Source organism: Panthera uncia (genome assembly GCF_023721935.1).
Source record: "Panthera uncia isolate 11264 chromosome A3 unlocalized genomic scaffold, Puncia_PCG_1.0 HiC_scaffold_11, whole genome shotgun sequence".
Lineage (NCBI taxonomy): Eukaryota > Metazoa > Chordata > Mammalia > Carnivora > Felidae > Panthera > Panthera uncia.
The window spans coordinates 57,984,593-57,999,757 of NW_026057578.1; the positions used below are offsets into that span (position 1 = coordinate 57,984,593).

The window sequence follows — 15,165 nt, forward strand, 5'->3', positions numbered from 1 at the left end:
TCCAAGACTGGACTGACAGAGAGTGGCAGCTGGGGGCCCTGCCAGGGAGTACCCCATGGCTCACTAGAGAGTGAGTGAGGGACAAGGGGGGCCAGGAGCTAAGAGTCTGCTTGCTTGGGGAAGGGGGTGGGGTGTGGGGAGAGTGGTGAATGACAGCAAAGAAGGTGGAAGTTGAGAATGGGATGTGTAATGCAGGGGAGGGCACTGTTTCCATCGAGGCCGTGTATAACTCTAAATCGAGGGGTACTGGGCTTCTTCAGACACAATCTCAAGCAGTGCCTTTCTTGATCAGATGAAAGTACAGAAGACAGTCCAAGGGTGGAGGGTCTTTTATGAGCTGTGTCCCCCACCGTCACCCCAGCTCCACTTAGTAAACCCGGTGTGTGCTAGCGAACCATCAATTCCAGAAGTGCTTCCATAACAAGTGTGGCAAGTGCTCCCATGATCCCAGGACCACATGGGATGAGACCACCCGGCCATCCAGGATAGGGAACTGAGAGACAGAGGCCAAGAGTGGAAGCATTGAGGGAAAGCCCCAGAAGCAGCTCCAACGCAAGAAGCTTCCTTACCTCACATGAAATCAGTTTGTCCTGAGCCAGAAATCCTAGAGATCATTACCAGCCAAGGACTGCATTATGATTGGAAATAGAAACAAGTTCTCTAACTCGAGAGATCATAAAACCTCTTCAAAACTGCCACGCAAATCTGCTGTGAATGCATCTCTCTCTCCAACAACCACTGTGAAGGGGAAGGGAGGCGAAGCCATAAAAATAAAATCCTCCCCGACCATTAAAGCCTTGGCGAGCTCAGCAACGATCTCTGTTTTGGGTCTTAAGATGAACGGATATTCCAGAGCTATACAGCAATCGTTCTTGGTACCATTCCACCTAACACGCCTGCCCCCACTCCAACCACAAACACACACCAAAACTGGGATTTTAAAGTTTTCCTCAGTTTTATTAGATCACCATCTGCAGAAAACCAGGCATCTCATGTAGTGAGTGATGACTGAACTGCAGGCTGTGTCTTTCATTGACGGCATGAAGGGAAGCGCTGATGCGGCAAACACCCCATTTGGATGGGCTCCTCCCTGCCCCGCAAACCCACATCCTCCAAAACTCTTCTCCCGCTACAAAGCAATGCCCACCCACCTCCCTCACAGCATCAGCAGGCAGGCTGAACACTCACACTGCACTGTGTACATCTATCCTGCTGCCTATTTCCAAATAGGCCTTAATCTTGTGAAACGGAACAGTGGAAAATTGAAGCTATCTAGTTCTGAAATTGAAAAAATACCGGACTTTTCTAAGCACTAAAGACAAATCTGAACTGCTCCCCAAAGCACTGTAGGCCTACAAAGAGGACCAAGACTGGAAATGGAATTGTCCCATCCCCAGGAACTTCCTGGAAACATTAGATTTTCCTCTCTGAATTAAGAAGAGGAAAAAACATGATGAACATCTTTTATGAATTTCATCTATCCCATTTGCTTTCCTGTCTTCCCTGGCAGAAGCGGAAAATTTCAAAGACTACAACAAACTCACATTTCAGCTATGCGTCAGGCACAAAGTATTTGTTTAAGTGACTCCTGTACATTCAGAGAAAGAATGTCGGTCAGGGTGTAAACCCTTTGATCCCAGAAACAGTAAAGCTTCTTAGAAATGCTAGAGGCAGCCTGCTGTCTGATGGAAAGCCATCTCCTCAAGAGTTTTCTTGGAAACAGATCACTGAAGGGGTATGTCTCCTAATACCATTTTCAGGGCTCTTTTGAGATGATTGCAAGATTGATCAGGTCTCCTTAGTTTTTATGGAAAGCCTCAACTTCCACTATTCTCTTTTGTGTCCTCACAAACCACTGGAATACTTCAAAAATGACTATCATGAACTATCATGCAGCCATTAAAATTATATTTGCATGGGATATTTAATGACATGGGGAAATGCCTATGCTCAGATTAAGGCAAGCAACCAGAATAGAAAACCAGCATTACGTCAAGCATGGGAAAATGCATAAAAGAAATTCAAGAGACTGGTAATGTGTGGTGTTGGTTAAGACATGGGTGGGTGGGTGGGAAAGGGCATGGATACAGCTATTTGAGTCATCCACTTGGCAGCATCTATCCATATTTCCAACAGATGCACCCCTCTACTCAGGAATCCCCTCCTAGTAACCCCTTGACTTACAAAAACTTGGAATGTACCCGAAGATATACAGATAAGGAAGTTAAGACAACATGGAATGTAATAGTAAAGAAGTGGAAACAAAGCACAGTAAGTGTTTAACAATGAGTTAAATTATGTGTCGGCCGTACCCCTCGGTATGACTACGTAGCCTTTAAAAAGCATGAAGTAGATATAAGAAATGACCCAAAAAATTCTCATGCCAAAAAAAGTCGCTACATAAAAGTCATGGGATAAGTTCTGTTTAAAAAGAAGACATACATATATGGGTATATATGTAAATGCACCGGAAAATGACTAGCAGACTACACCCCCAAGTTCATCTCCTGAGAAGGGTGGAGAGGTATGTGGTGCATCGGTTAGGATGCTTCTGGCTACAACTAACAAAAACCTAACTTGACCTGCTTTACGTGGTCAGGACAGTTTCAGGATCTCCCAAACATCGCAAAGCAGAGACTCCTCGTTGGGTAATTCAGAAGGCTAAGGGCACTATGGAGTCCAATTCTTCACTTTTGCATTCTTTGGCAGGTCAGCTGGGACCTGGCCTAGCCTGCTCTGGGGGCTGATGGTTGCCCCACTTACAGGCATTGCATATCCAGAAGAAAAGGGCTGCTTCCCTCCTTGCCTGATTTGAAGGGCCAGTAACCCACCCTCATGCTTCATTGGCCAGGACAAAGTCCACATGCTTGTGCTGAGCCAATCACTGGCAAGAATGGCAGGCTCACTTGGGTAGCTTTGGCCAATCAGGATTTACTCCTGAGACATATGGACCAGGGAGGGTAGACTCAGCAGCAAAACCAGGTTTCTGCTAGGCAGAAAAAGGGGAATGACACTTACATAGGACAAAGACTGTGAAGGTCATCTTTTTACTAGAAATGGTCCTGGATTATTTGAAATTTTTATGAGATTATTCATACATATTTTTAAAATATCTAACATTAAAAAACATTTAATGTATAGAAAAAAAAGACTGAAAGGAAATACACCTTGAGGTTGCAGGTAATCTCTATCTTCTTCACTCTTTTCTGGGCTTTCCAAAAATTAAATATACTTTTATGACATAAAAACGATAATTTAAACACATTCTCCTCCATATCTTGATGATCAAGGGGCACAAATATTCTTCATGAAATTGTGCACTACCATTTTTTGTTCAGAAGAGGCTGGAAGAATAATGCTGCTTAGCTCTGTCATTCACCTTCCTTTTCTTTTTTTAAAGTTTATTTACTTATTTTTAATGTTTATTTTTGAGAGAGACAGAGAGAGACAGAGACACAGAATCCGAAGCAGGTTCCAGTCTCCGAGTTGTCAGCACACAGCCCTACGTGGGGCTCAAACTCACAAACTGTGAGATCATGACCTGAGCCAAAGTTGGACACTTAACCAACTGAGCCATGCAGGCACCCCTAAAGTTTATTTATTTTGAGAGAGAGAGCAGACATGCAAGGGGCAGAGAAGCAGAGAGAGAGCAAGAGAGAGGATTCCCAAGCAGGCTCAGCACTGTCAGTGCAGAGCCTGATGCAGGACTTGAATCCACAAACTGTGAAATCATGACCTGAGTGGAAATCAAGAGTCCAATGGTTAACCAAATGAGACACCCAGGCACCCCTTACCTTCCTTTAGATGGGCTTGTGTCTACTAGAAGCCTGGATGATTTTCAAAGACCCAGGGGCATAATCCTCCACAGCTTTCTGCACAGCAGCAGAGTCTACAAAGTTGGGTCCCTGGCTCCTACCTCCCACCCTCTGCCCCTGCCACTGCTCTAACCTCCATTCTGGGTGCTCAGATGCTTGCTGCCCTCCTTTCCCTCCTTGTTACCCCTCTACCCCACCCCCAGGACTGCCTTGGCTCCAGTCATTCCTCTGCTTTTCCTTCCCCCACACATCAAAAGGCCACTGGCATTCTCTTACAACTTGGTTTTCAAGGTTTATTTTAGGTGGGGAGGCATGGAGCTGGAATGATAGCAGTAAAATTTCCTTTGCAAATAATAAATGGAACTCTAATACATATACTACCTATATCTTATATATTATATATATCTTACATAGTATATATCTTACATATTATATATACCTTATGTAACATATATATATATATATATATATATATATATATATATATTATATAAGGTAGAGCAATGTTGAAGTATTTTGAGGGCCACCCAGATTACCCCTCCTAAGATCAGAGTGATAGAGATCACTGCCTTGGAATATCCATCTTCCCTGGATGTCAAGAGGAAACAATCATCTCACAGCCTGAAGTATAAAACATCTGCCTGATGAACTCGGACACACCCTGCACTAATTTCAGCTAACTCAGCTAAATGGGAAAGGACTCTCCCTCTCCCTCCCTCTCTCTCCCTCTCTCTCTCTCTCCCCCCCTCCCCCGCAAGTCTGCTCATGGCTTAATCCTTCCTTAAAAGTGCCTTGCCAGGGAATGCACCAGTGCCCCTCAAAGAGGGGAGGCACTTGCCCTTCCCTCTGAATCAGATTTTTAAAGGAGTGCCTGACTGTACAAACACCAGTTGGTCTTGATCACTGGAACCTAAAGGCTAGGCTCCAGGAACACCCTCAGGTAAATATATTGCTAGCAGGGTGTCACCAAGGCTAACCAGAAGCCAGGGCACTACAGGAGAAGAGTGGAGATGTGCGTGCTCCTGATAATTCCGTTTTGCCTCTGATTAACTTCCACAGCTGCCCACCCTCCAGCCCTAGCCTGGTTCTCTACTGCTTGCCTGGGGTTTGCTGGTTGACCAAATCGAATCTCTAATTGGTGAACTACATAGAAAAATATTTTAGGAACCTCTCCTTTCTCTTGCCTACCAGCCCCCCCTTTCCCACTGACAGTAATGAAAGCAATCATTCTGGTAATCCTAGCAACCTGACCAGCGAAGCATTATTCCCACCCTTTTTCTGACCAGGACACTGAGGCTCAAACAGGTTAAAAAAAGGTTGCTCCAGGTCACACGATAGCTGAGCAGGGAGGCTATCCCAGGTCTGTCTGATTTCAACATTTGCAGTTAATTTTCTGCCAGATCACAAAGCTTTCCATTCCAAGAAGACTAGATAGAGGTCAAGGTCAGCAAAGTAGAAGCCCTATCAGAAAACCCCCTTTCCTGGGCCCATTCTCTGGTCCAGGACCTCATTTTTGGTCTAGAAAGAATCCTTCTCTCTTCCTCATCTAGTCAGCTGCTTGATGAGAGGGCAGAGAGGACCCACGTTCTTTATTTTTCCATTGCCTGGGCCTACCATGTAGTAGATGTTCAGTAAACATATGCTGAACTGAATTAAGTATATTCCAGAACTTTGCTGGTGTTTCAACAGCATCAAGAGTGCATGGTAACTTGTGAGAAATGCAGCATCTTGGGTCCTGACCCAGATGTGCTGGGTTAGCATGTACTAACAAGGTCCCCAGGAAACTGCACGCACTATGAAGTTTGAGGCGTGATCCTTGACACCTCCCACCCTCTTTAATACACTGCTTTTCTCACACCAGTGTAGAAGTTAAGCTCTCTCCTTTCTATTCTGAATCATCAAATGGAAACCACACATTGTTTTAGGACCCGCAGAAGTTCAAGTGATCTTTGGGGGAACTTTACCTAAGAGATTACTTTGTTTGCAATGCCAAGTGGTCCCCATTGCCAGAGAATTCAAAAAAAATTCCCCTTTTAAAACAAGTGTTCACATTTAGTAAGTGTTTGTTCAGTGCTCTCAGGTACTACTGATCATCATCAGATTTAAACTAGAGTTACTCATAGTTAAGTATCCTATTAGCACTCACAAATTTCTAACCTTTGGATAACTCTCATCAATGGTTCAGCTCATTTCCTACACCTATTTAATGAGCATCTATTATGAACAAGGCCTCATAGGGCTGAGATGCTGCAGGGAATATGAATGAGCAGTCCCTGACCTCCCTTCTTTGCTACAAATAGAATGAAGATCAGGAACATGCTAATTAAACATTTGTGTAAGCAAATAATGCATCAAGTATCATTTCCACTATTTAAATGTGAAACTCAATTAGATGCTTCTCTGATGCAGCCAATTAAACCGTTGGTGTACAGCAGCCAAGAATACTGAGTCACTGGGCTATTTTCAACACCTTGTAATTTGACCTCTCTTGGGAAAGAGATGTCACCGCTTACATGGGATCAGCATGGGACAATCAGTGTCCAGATCACAATGGAAAAACTGACTTTTCACGTGAAGAACAAGATATCTACTTGTTTTAAAAATGAAGATCGGGGCGCCTGGGTGGCTCAGTCGGTTAGGCGGCCGACTTCGGCTCAGGTCACGATCTCGCGGTCCGTGAGTTCGAGCCCCGCGTCGGGCTCTGTGCTGACAGCTCAGAGCCTGGAGCCTGTTTCAGATTCTGTGTCTCCCTCTCTCTCTGCCCCTCCCCTGTTCATGCTCTGTCTCTCTCTGTCTCAAAAATAAATAAACGTTAAAAAAAATTTTTTAAATGAACACAAAGGACTTAGCCCTTTGGTCCTTCAGGCTCAAGAGCAAGACTTTGAAAAAATTAACATATACAGATGGCGATATAAAATGTATATGCAGGCATTATTATTGTCATCTGAACAAATCGCTAATTTTGAATTTACAATCTGAAAACAAGTGGCAGGGTTAAGAGCCACCTATAAAGATCACCAAGAATTAAGAAAGATTGTTTAAAAACTAGGATAAATTCAACTTCATAATGATATACATCAGATGATGTAATTTTTTTTTTACCATTTTTGTTATCTTTATAGTTTTCATTATTAAACATCCAGAAACACTAAAAAGGACCCAAACTCCAAAAAGGACCAAAGAAGCTTAAAAACAATTGTTATTTTCTACATAAAGATGAACTTTTTAGTCACCATCTGAACACTGTCATCATATCAGGGAATTTTTTTCATCACACTAACTAGTAAAACCTCACTTGGTTCTTTTCTTGGCATGGTTAACTCTTTGGGGGGTAACGTTTTATTAATAACATATTTCCTCTAGAATGTAGTCCCTTCTCTCACCTCCGCAGGAGTCACTCTGGGGAATAGTAGGAATAAAACCAATTCTATGATCGTGCACAGTGGGACAAATCAGCAAATAAATAGAGGCATCGATTTCCAAGAAGAAAATGGCTAAAAGCAGCACATTTACAATTGTTTTAAGCCACACACCGCATCTCTCTGGGAGATGGAAGACAATTATTGAATGTCTTTATGTTGCACACTTTATTTTTAACTAAATCTTTAAGTAGACTGCTGAGAAATGCCAATACTTCTATGGGTCCTGGGTTAGCTGTGTAATGAAACAGATTTTTTTTTTTCTCTTTTGCAAAATAGTGGCCCTGGTCAGAATAACGCTTTTAAACATTTTATTTATTCGATGGTTATTTTAAAAGACATTTTGGGATTATTTTTGCCAAACACTCCCATTAAGGAAATCTTTGTGATAGAAAGAGCTAGAACTTGCCCTTGAATTTTGAACCGGCGCCTCCCACCCAAGAAGGGCAGTTGTGCTTTAATGCAAGCCATAATTAGTTAGTCAATTCACTGGTCAGGTACTAAGTTAGTGTTAGAGGTTCGTGGACAGAGTGCACCTTGCCAGGAACTGCTTTAAAGCTAATTATCTGGCAAGTCCAAACGGGGAGAACCCTCCTATTAAGGAAAAGAAGGTTTGGGTTCTAAATGATCATAAATGATGAGTTCATCTTTGCTATTTAAGTTAATAACTACTCAATACCTGTAAAGAAACAAGCCAACAAATTCAACGAATTTGGGGCACGATACCAAAGGAGCAGGTACTAAAGACAAACACGCAGAGCTCTCCCCTCTCGGACCCCTTCTGAACACCTGTTGAGTCCCGAGGCTTTTAACTTCCTGAACTAAAGACTCCCGGATCCAACCTTGGAAGTTTTTAGACTTTCTGGAAGTGCGTATGTATTTTTAAGGTTTCCATCTTGCTTAATCTACGAAACTGGTTACTAATTATTTATGAATCACAAGGCTGAAAACAAACTTTCTTACCTTGAGCAGTTAAGGAGTGGCAGGCAGAGGAGCGGGTTAGTTTTTAATTTAGCACCTTGGCACCTGTCCCTACCCTCTGGTTAACGACCCTGCGCAGCTCTATAGAAAGGTCAAAGGTGTGCCTTCCTCCTCGGCCCGGGGAGGGGGCACACCTATCAAATCAACTCGACGGCATCTAACCTGGGAAGCAGTGGCAAGGCGACGCTCTCTAAACATGCTGGGGCAGACTAGGTACCCAATCGGGCCCGGAAACAATTCCGACCTAGGGACCCAGAGAGATCGCGAGCCCGGGGCGCGCACGCCGCACCCTCCAGGGCTACCCGGCTCCCCACTCTTCGCGAAGGCGCGCAGTGGGGCCCAGAGAGGCCACTGGGCAAGCCTCCAGGCTGCTACCTGGGCACGGCTTCTACCCACCCTGACAGTATCCTCTGAGCTCCCCCAAATCCTGAGGTTCGGGGTGCCTCGTCCTCTGCTTCCTATGGCGAGAGGCACACGGAGCACACCAGCCCGGCCGCCGCTGCAGTCCTGCAAGACGCGGTGTCCCGGGCGGCAGGACCCGGGGTGGGGGTGGGGCCCCAACATTCTACGCCCCTGACCCCCGCGCCGCGCAGCCCCGTGTCGGAGCGCCCCTCCCCGCCCCGCGCGTTCACCGCGCCGACTAGCAGGTGACCGAGTCCCGCGACCCCGCGCTCAAGGACTTCCAACCCGGGTTCCCCGCGTCCCCGGGCGCGGCCCCTTACCTCGGAGCTGGCCGGGGCGACCCCGCGGGGCCGGGCGCGGACTGGGCCGGGGAGACGCGCCTCCCGCCGCCGCCGCCGCCGCCGCCGCTGGGAGCCGAGGCGGCGAGCGGGCGCGGCGAGCTCCTCCCGGGCGGCGGCGGGAGGCGCTGCTCTCGCTGCCGCCGCCGCCGCCGCCGCCACCGCCACCGCGGCTGCGGGTCTCCGAGCTACGCGGCCGCTGCTCCCTGGCCGCCGTCGCGCGGGTCCCTCGGCTCCTGCAGGAGGCCGGCTGCTCGCGCGGCAAACTCTTCCGCACGTAGAGCCGGTGGGGAGAGCTGCCGTCGCCTCTTCCTCCTCCCCCTCCCTTCTCCCTCCTCCCTCCTCCTCTCTCCTCCTCCTCCACCCTCGCCTCCTCCTCCTTCCCTCCGCTCCTGCTGCCGGGTCTCTTCTGGCCGCACGCCGGGCCTTGGCCCCGACCCAGCCTGGGATACGCATCCTGCGACCCCCGGACCCCCAGCTCCTCTGGGCAGCCTAGACACCCGCGCGCCCGAGGCCGCCCCCGCCCCTTCTGGGCTGCCAGGACGCGCGGCGAAGTCCGGCCTGGGGCGCGGGGTCGGAACTGAGCGCGCGGTGGGGGTGTGTGTGCTTAGAAGTGAACTGGTCGAGAGGGGAGATAGGCGGACGCGGGGCTGCCAGCTGAAGTCCCGTTAAAGTTGTCGCTGGGGGTGGCAAGCAATCTTCCTTTCCTGCCTAGTGTAGACCCTCGCCAAGCCCGCTGCCACCCCGCTGTCCCGTGCGTTGGGGGGAAAGGGGGACGAGCACACGACTGTCGTCCCCTCCACACCGTCCTTGCGGGGCAGGTCTGAGCGCCGAGCCAGAGCCCGGGCACAGGGCGCGTCTCTGCAAGCGGACCACTGCGATTTCTCAATGAGCGTTGGCGGCGGGGCGGGGAGGGAGGGGGCAGTTGGACACTGGGGTTGGGGGAGAAGCTGGAGAGTGCTGTTCTAGGGAGGACTACAGCGCCTGCTGGGGAGAAATAATCGGTGTCGCTTCCAAGGCTAACATAGCCGGTCTGGAAAATGGGTCAAGGATGGAAAGGAACGGCTAATTGCAGCACCCCCTCCCCACCCCCCCGCAGAGGCACGTGGGGTAGGGGGCTGTGGCCAGGAGCGCGCCCTCGGAGCTCCGCTCTGCCTCTCCCTCCCCTCCCTCCCTGCCCTCCTCTCCTTTTGCACCAGTGCAGGAAATGTTCCACTGACCTACATATTTTTCCAAACATACGTGACCTTTTTTTTTTCCCTCTGTGGGAGGAGACAGGCGAGAATCCAAGAAAAGGAGAAGCTGGAGCGGCGCGCGCGCGAGAAAACAGGGAGGCTTTCACCGAGGCTCCCGCAGCAAACGCCCAACAGAGACAGATGCACATAAATAGTCCCCGGAGCCAGGAGCTGTGGTTTGATACTCTGCGGGGCCCCGAGACAGCGTTGGGTGAAAAGGGGAGATCCTGTGCCTCGATGAGGCCTGGAACAGTGAGCAGGTTCCTCTGGGCTCGCAGACCTCCCTCCACGGCGTGGTATAGACGCCCCCGGGGGGGAAACCAAAGGAGGGGAGAGGCCCACTAGCCCCGGGAAGTCACCTCTTCCCTAACATCACCTAAGTACAGCGCCTGGCGCGGTGCCGTGCACCCAGCAGCCTTTTTCAGATGTCCCTCGGTCCCTCGCACATTCCAGCAAGTAGCCCTTGAAAAGAAAGGCGCCCCTACCGGTCCTTTTCTATCATACTTGGTTTTGTGGCCAGAAGGAATCTCCTAGGGAACTTCCTCTGAACACCAGTCGGTCCAGTGTACTGGGGTTCCCTGCCCACCAGTTCCAGGGCCCTTGTTTTATCCTCTCCTAGGCTCGAGTTCGAGATAGGCCCTCTCCCGCGCAGACTCGACCAACAGCGCCTTATTTGGGCATGCAACCCCACACCGTCAATTAGATCAAAACGCTCACACAGAGCTCCTTTTTCCCCCCTGTAAAGTAGGTCACTCTCTTTATTTCCCACTTGTATTATTTTTGTCTAATTCTCCTCCTGAAAAATAATCAGCTGCAAGGAACTTTGAGCATCATAAGAGAAGCCGTTTTTCTTAGGCTTGCTTCTAACTTGGAGGGCTTTTCAAGAAGGAGGAGGCATTTGGCACATTTGGGTTTTGAAGTCCCTCCCTTTCCAAAAAAGAAAACATTTTTTTTGATTGATTGATTGATTTGCTTTTTTTTCTTCACGCAAGTAGGTTTTGCCCTGCCTTTAAAGCATAGGCCTAATATCTACTAAAGGATAAAGTTATGTGCTTTTAAGCTGATTCAATGCAGACTTTAAAGCCACCTCCCTTCCTTTCTTGCTTTGAAAGAGATTCCAACTCCCTCCTCCTCCCTTTTGGGAACTAGTTGAACAATCCTTAAATGATCTTTTAGGAAACAAATGAACTACAGTAATAATACATGAAATAATTCTGCAGTGCAACAAATGTGTTTGCTATGGTCTGTTTTTACCTGTTGCCCAGTAAGGTATCCTAGCAAATGTGTGGTTTCTGCCTTTTAATTGTGCAGATAATGTGTATGTAGTTGTTGCACTCATTCCAGACTCCATCTCATCTCCTAGTATTAATCCGACTGGTTAGGACATCTGTCTGACCATCACGGGAAGTGGAGTCTGCAGCACAGGACCCAATCAGGACTAGAGCACAGTGTCCTCAGAAGAATGTGCCCTTCCCCCAAAACATAGAGAATCAAAGAGGAAAGTTTACCTGCAATTCATTCTATGCATTTGACTGTTCAGTTCCTTTTATCCGCATTTGTTGACAGCTTGCATGAATCAGGCTGGACTTGGCCTGTGAGGGATCAAGGGAAACTTTACAGCAGTTTCTATGCAAGAAGTATTTACAGGGTAGAAGCCAGGATAAAGATGAGGCCAGGGGCGCCTGGGTGCCTCAGTCAGTTAGGCATTCGACTTAAGCTTAGGTCATGATCTTGCAGTCAGTGAGTTTGAGCCCTGTGTCAGGGGCTGGAGACTGCTACACATTCTGTGTCTCCCTCCCTCTGCCCCTCCCCCATTTGCGCGCGTGCTCGCGCGCGCGCGCGCGCTCTCTCTCTCTCTCTCTCTCTCTCTCTCAAAAATAAATAAACATTAAAAAAAGAAAGATGAGGCCAAATAAGGCTAATGGCAGAAGACAAAATGCCCTGTGTATTCAAAGGAAGGAATCAGGATGGGCTTCTTAGAGGAGATGACACTGATACCAGGACTTTCCATCAACTAGATATCAAGTCAAACTAGATCATAATCCATACGTTGTTCAAGAGGGGCAGCATGGAGTAAAAGAACCACTCAAAACTGCATTGCCAATTTGGGGAAATTCTCAAGTCTGATGTAGTTAGTTCTTTAAAAGAACACGGCTTTCTTCATTGAATGTTGCAATAGTGTATCCAGGAACCTTGGATAAGTCTCAAAGAATCAAACTTTTTGGGGAGGGGGATCAAAATTTTAAATTGCAATTATATCAATCTTTGAAGATCAGCGAAACAATTCAGTTTTTGCAATCTAATTGGATGTTCTTTTCCATCATGGAAGTTGAATCTGGGGCCTACCCTAATTTAAAACATTTATCCAATTAAATTCTCAAAATATGTACACTATAGGTGTCCATATGTGCTGCTACATACAGGCAAGAATGCGTGGGCTATTACAATAATAATAGCACCAGCTCAAGGCTTGGGGCCCACGTTAGGTATGGATAGTCAGTAAACTCAACAGAAACTTTAGGGTAGACAATAAGGCCAGAGTTCTATGCCAGATGACATCACCACAGTTTTTCTGAATAATCATATGATAGAGGGCCTTCTTTTTTAAATGGGTGTCCAGAAGTCCCTTTATGGATTCTTATCTCTGAGTAGCAGATTTCACTCTACAATTAAAAAGAAAAGAAAACACAATACTATGTGGCATTGTGTAGAATCGCATCATGCTAAGGGAAGGAAACTGAAGAAGCCAAGGCAGAAGGGAAAGTGAGGTCAGTGTAAAGATGAAGAGGCCTCAGAGCCCAATCATCAGAGACTCAATGATGGGCACCCAGAGCAGAAAGATTCAAGAATATACACTTTGCAATGGAAATGTCAGGGTTAGAATTCGAACACTTTGGTTTGCAGAAGCTTCACAGCAATAGAAAAGCGCAGAGTGGTGATTCATTCACTGCAGCAGGCTCTCTTGTGGGCCTGAGGATGCTACCAGGAGACAATCAAGGCCTTGTGCAGCCCGCCTGGTAGAGTGAAGACTTGGCACCTGTACCTATTAGATCATGTGGTTGGCAAACTCAAGAATGAAGTAAGATTTCCTTACAAAACTGGTGTGGAGGACCCAGGGAGGAAATCTGGGCTGGAGGAGTCTGGAGGTGACAAAGCTCCAAAGCTTCAGCCAATTGCCGCCAGTTAATTGCATTGCCTCTGAGGACCACGGGAGGAAATCATACATGTGTATGTGCATGCATGCAAACACGCAAAACACACACACACACACTCACACACACACACACACACACACACACACACACATCCCAAGAAGAGATGGTAAGACTACTGGTGATATGGGCACTTGAGCATGATCTTTCCTTATAGTTAAGTCCCTAGAGGAAGTCCCTTCATATGCATTTTCTCTAATAATAAATTTTGATTTTAGATCCTATTCATTTCTCTTCTAAAGAGAATCTTTAAAAAAATAGTCTTTATTTTTTAGAGAAGTTTTAGGTTCACAACAAAATTCATCAGTAAGTACTAAGTTCCCATATATTCCCTGACTCCCTCTCTCCAGCCTCCCCCACTATCAACATCCCCTATCAGAGTGGGACATTTGTCCCAATTAGTGAACCTACACTGACCTGTCATTATCACCCAAAGTCCATAGTTTACATTAGGGCTCACACTTGGTGTTGAACCCTCAGTAGGTTTGGACAAATGTATAGTGACATGCATCTTCCATTATGGTATCATACAGCATTTTTCACTGACCTAAAAATCCTCTGCACTCCACCTATTCATCCTTCCATCCCCACTAAACCCTGTCAATCACTGATCTTTTTACTGTCTCCACAGTTTTGCCTTTTGAAGAATGTCATAGAATCACATAGTAGGTGGGCTTTCAGATTGGCTTCTTTCACTTAGTAAAATGCAGTTAAATTTTCTCCATGTCTTTTCATGGTTTAGGAGCTCATTTCCTTTTAGCCCTGGATAATATTCCATTGTCTGGATAAGAGGTTTTTGTTTTTTTTTTTTAATGATATTTTAGTAAATCATGTTTGCAAGTACTAAAAGGTAACATTTATCTAATGCTTACGTGCCAGGTATTTGCATTACCTCATTTCATCTTCATAAGGCCCTGTAAAAAAAAAAAAGTGATTTATGATTTCCAGGTAACAGATAAAGAATCTGACCGAGAGAGGCTCAAGGTGCCCTCAGTCACTTGGCAAATACGTGGCAGGCAGGGTCTGATTCTGGCTTGAAGACTGCCAGGCCCCCACTCCCTCCCACCCAATCCAGCACTCAGCTGTGTGGGATGCCAACACAAAGCTTATCAGAGGCATCATTCACTGTCCGTGAGCTCTTGCTGGATAACGATGCTGAAGCAGCATGTGCTGCTAACATCGCCGAATACTTCTTGTCTCCATTTTCTCTGGTCCTCTCAGGACATCGGTTATTAATATCTTTATTCCACTCTTGAGGCGGCTATCTTCCAAGTGTTTGAAACAGCACTTCAGGATGCAGGGTTAGAGTTAGCAAAAGAGCAACACTTGGTCCTGATGATTCATAGAAGGAGATAAAGTCAGTGGGTCACTACGTGTGTTATTGGCATATTGGCACCTCTCCAAGGGCTCTGTTTGGACTTTGGTGATAGCAGGACGGGCATGTCCTTTTGTAAACATATGTTATGTTCAGACCAGCTCTAGGCTGCAGGTTGGGAAAGGGAGACAGTTCCTGTGGGGAAAGGAAAGTTTGGGTGCTGGTCAAGCCTCCCTCTCTTGGCCTGTGAGAGTAGGACTGGTGAAGGTTTGCCCAGGGAAGAAGCTCATACCTCTGGTCACCCTTCTGGTTAATGTAGTGGCTGGGGGTATTAGCCTTTCTCACTGGAACCAGATTGTCTTCTTGGGGAAATACTCAGCTCAAATGGTGAGTGTTTCAAAGAGGTATTTAAACCATTTCACCTTTTTTTTTTTTTTTTTTTTTTTTT

At 46.9% G+C, this 15,165-nt stretch overlaps 1 protein-coding gene across 1 annotated transcript in view; it reads right to left on the reverse strand.

The window, feature by feature from the left end:
* NPAS2 (neuronal PAS domain protein 2) overlaps positions 1-9,014 on the reverse strand; it is a 159,773-nt gene extending 150,759 nt beyond the window's left edge. Inside the window, exon 1 of the mRNA XM_049651359.1 lies at positions 8,938-9,014. The gene's annotated coding sequence lies outside the window, so the exon portion shown is untranslated. The remainder of the gene's footprint in view (positions 1-8,937) is intronic.
* Between the last annotated feature and the right edge of the window lie 6,151 nt (positions 9,015-15,165).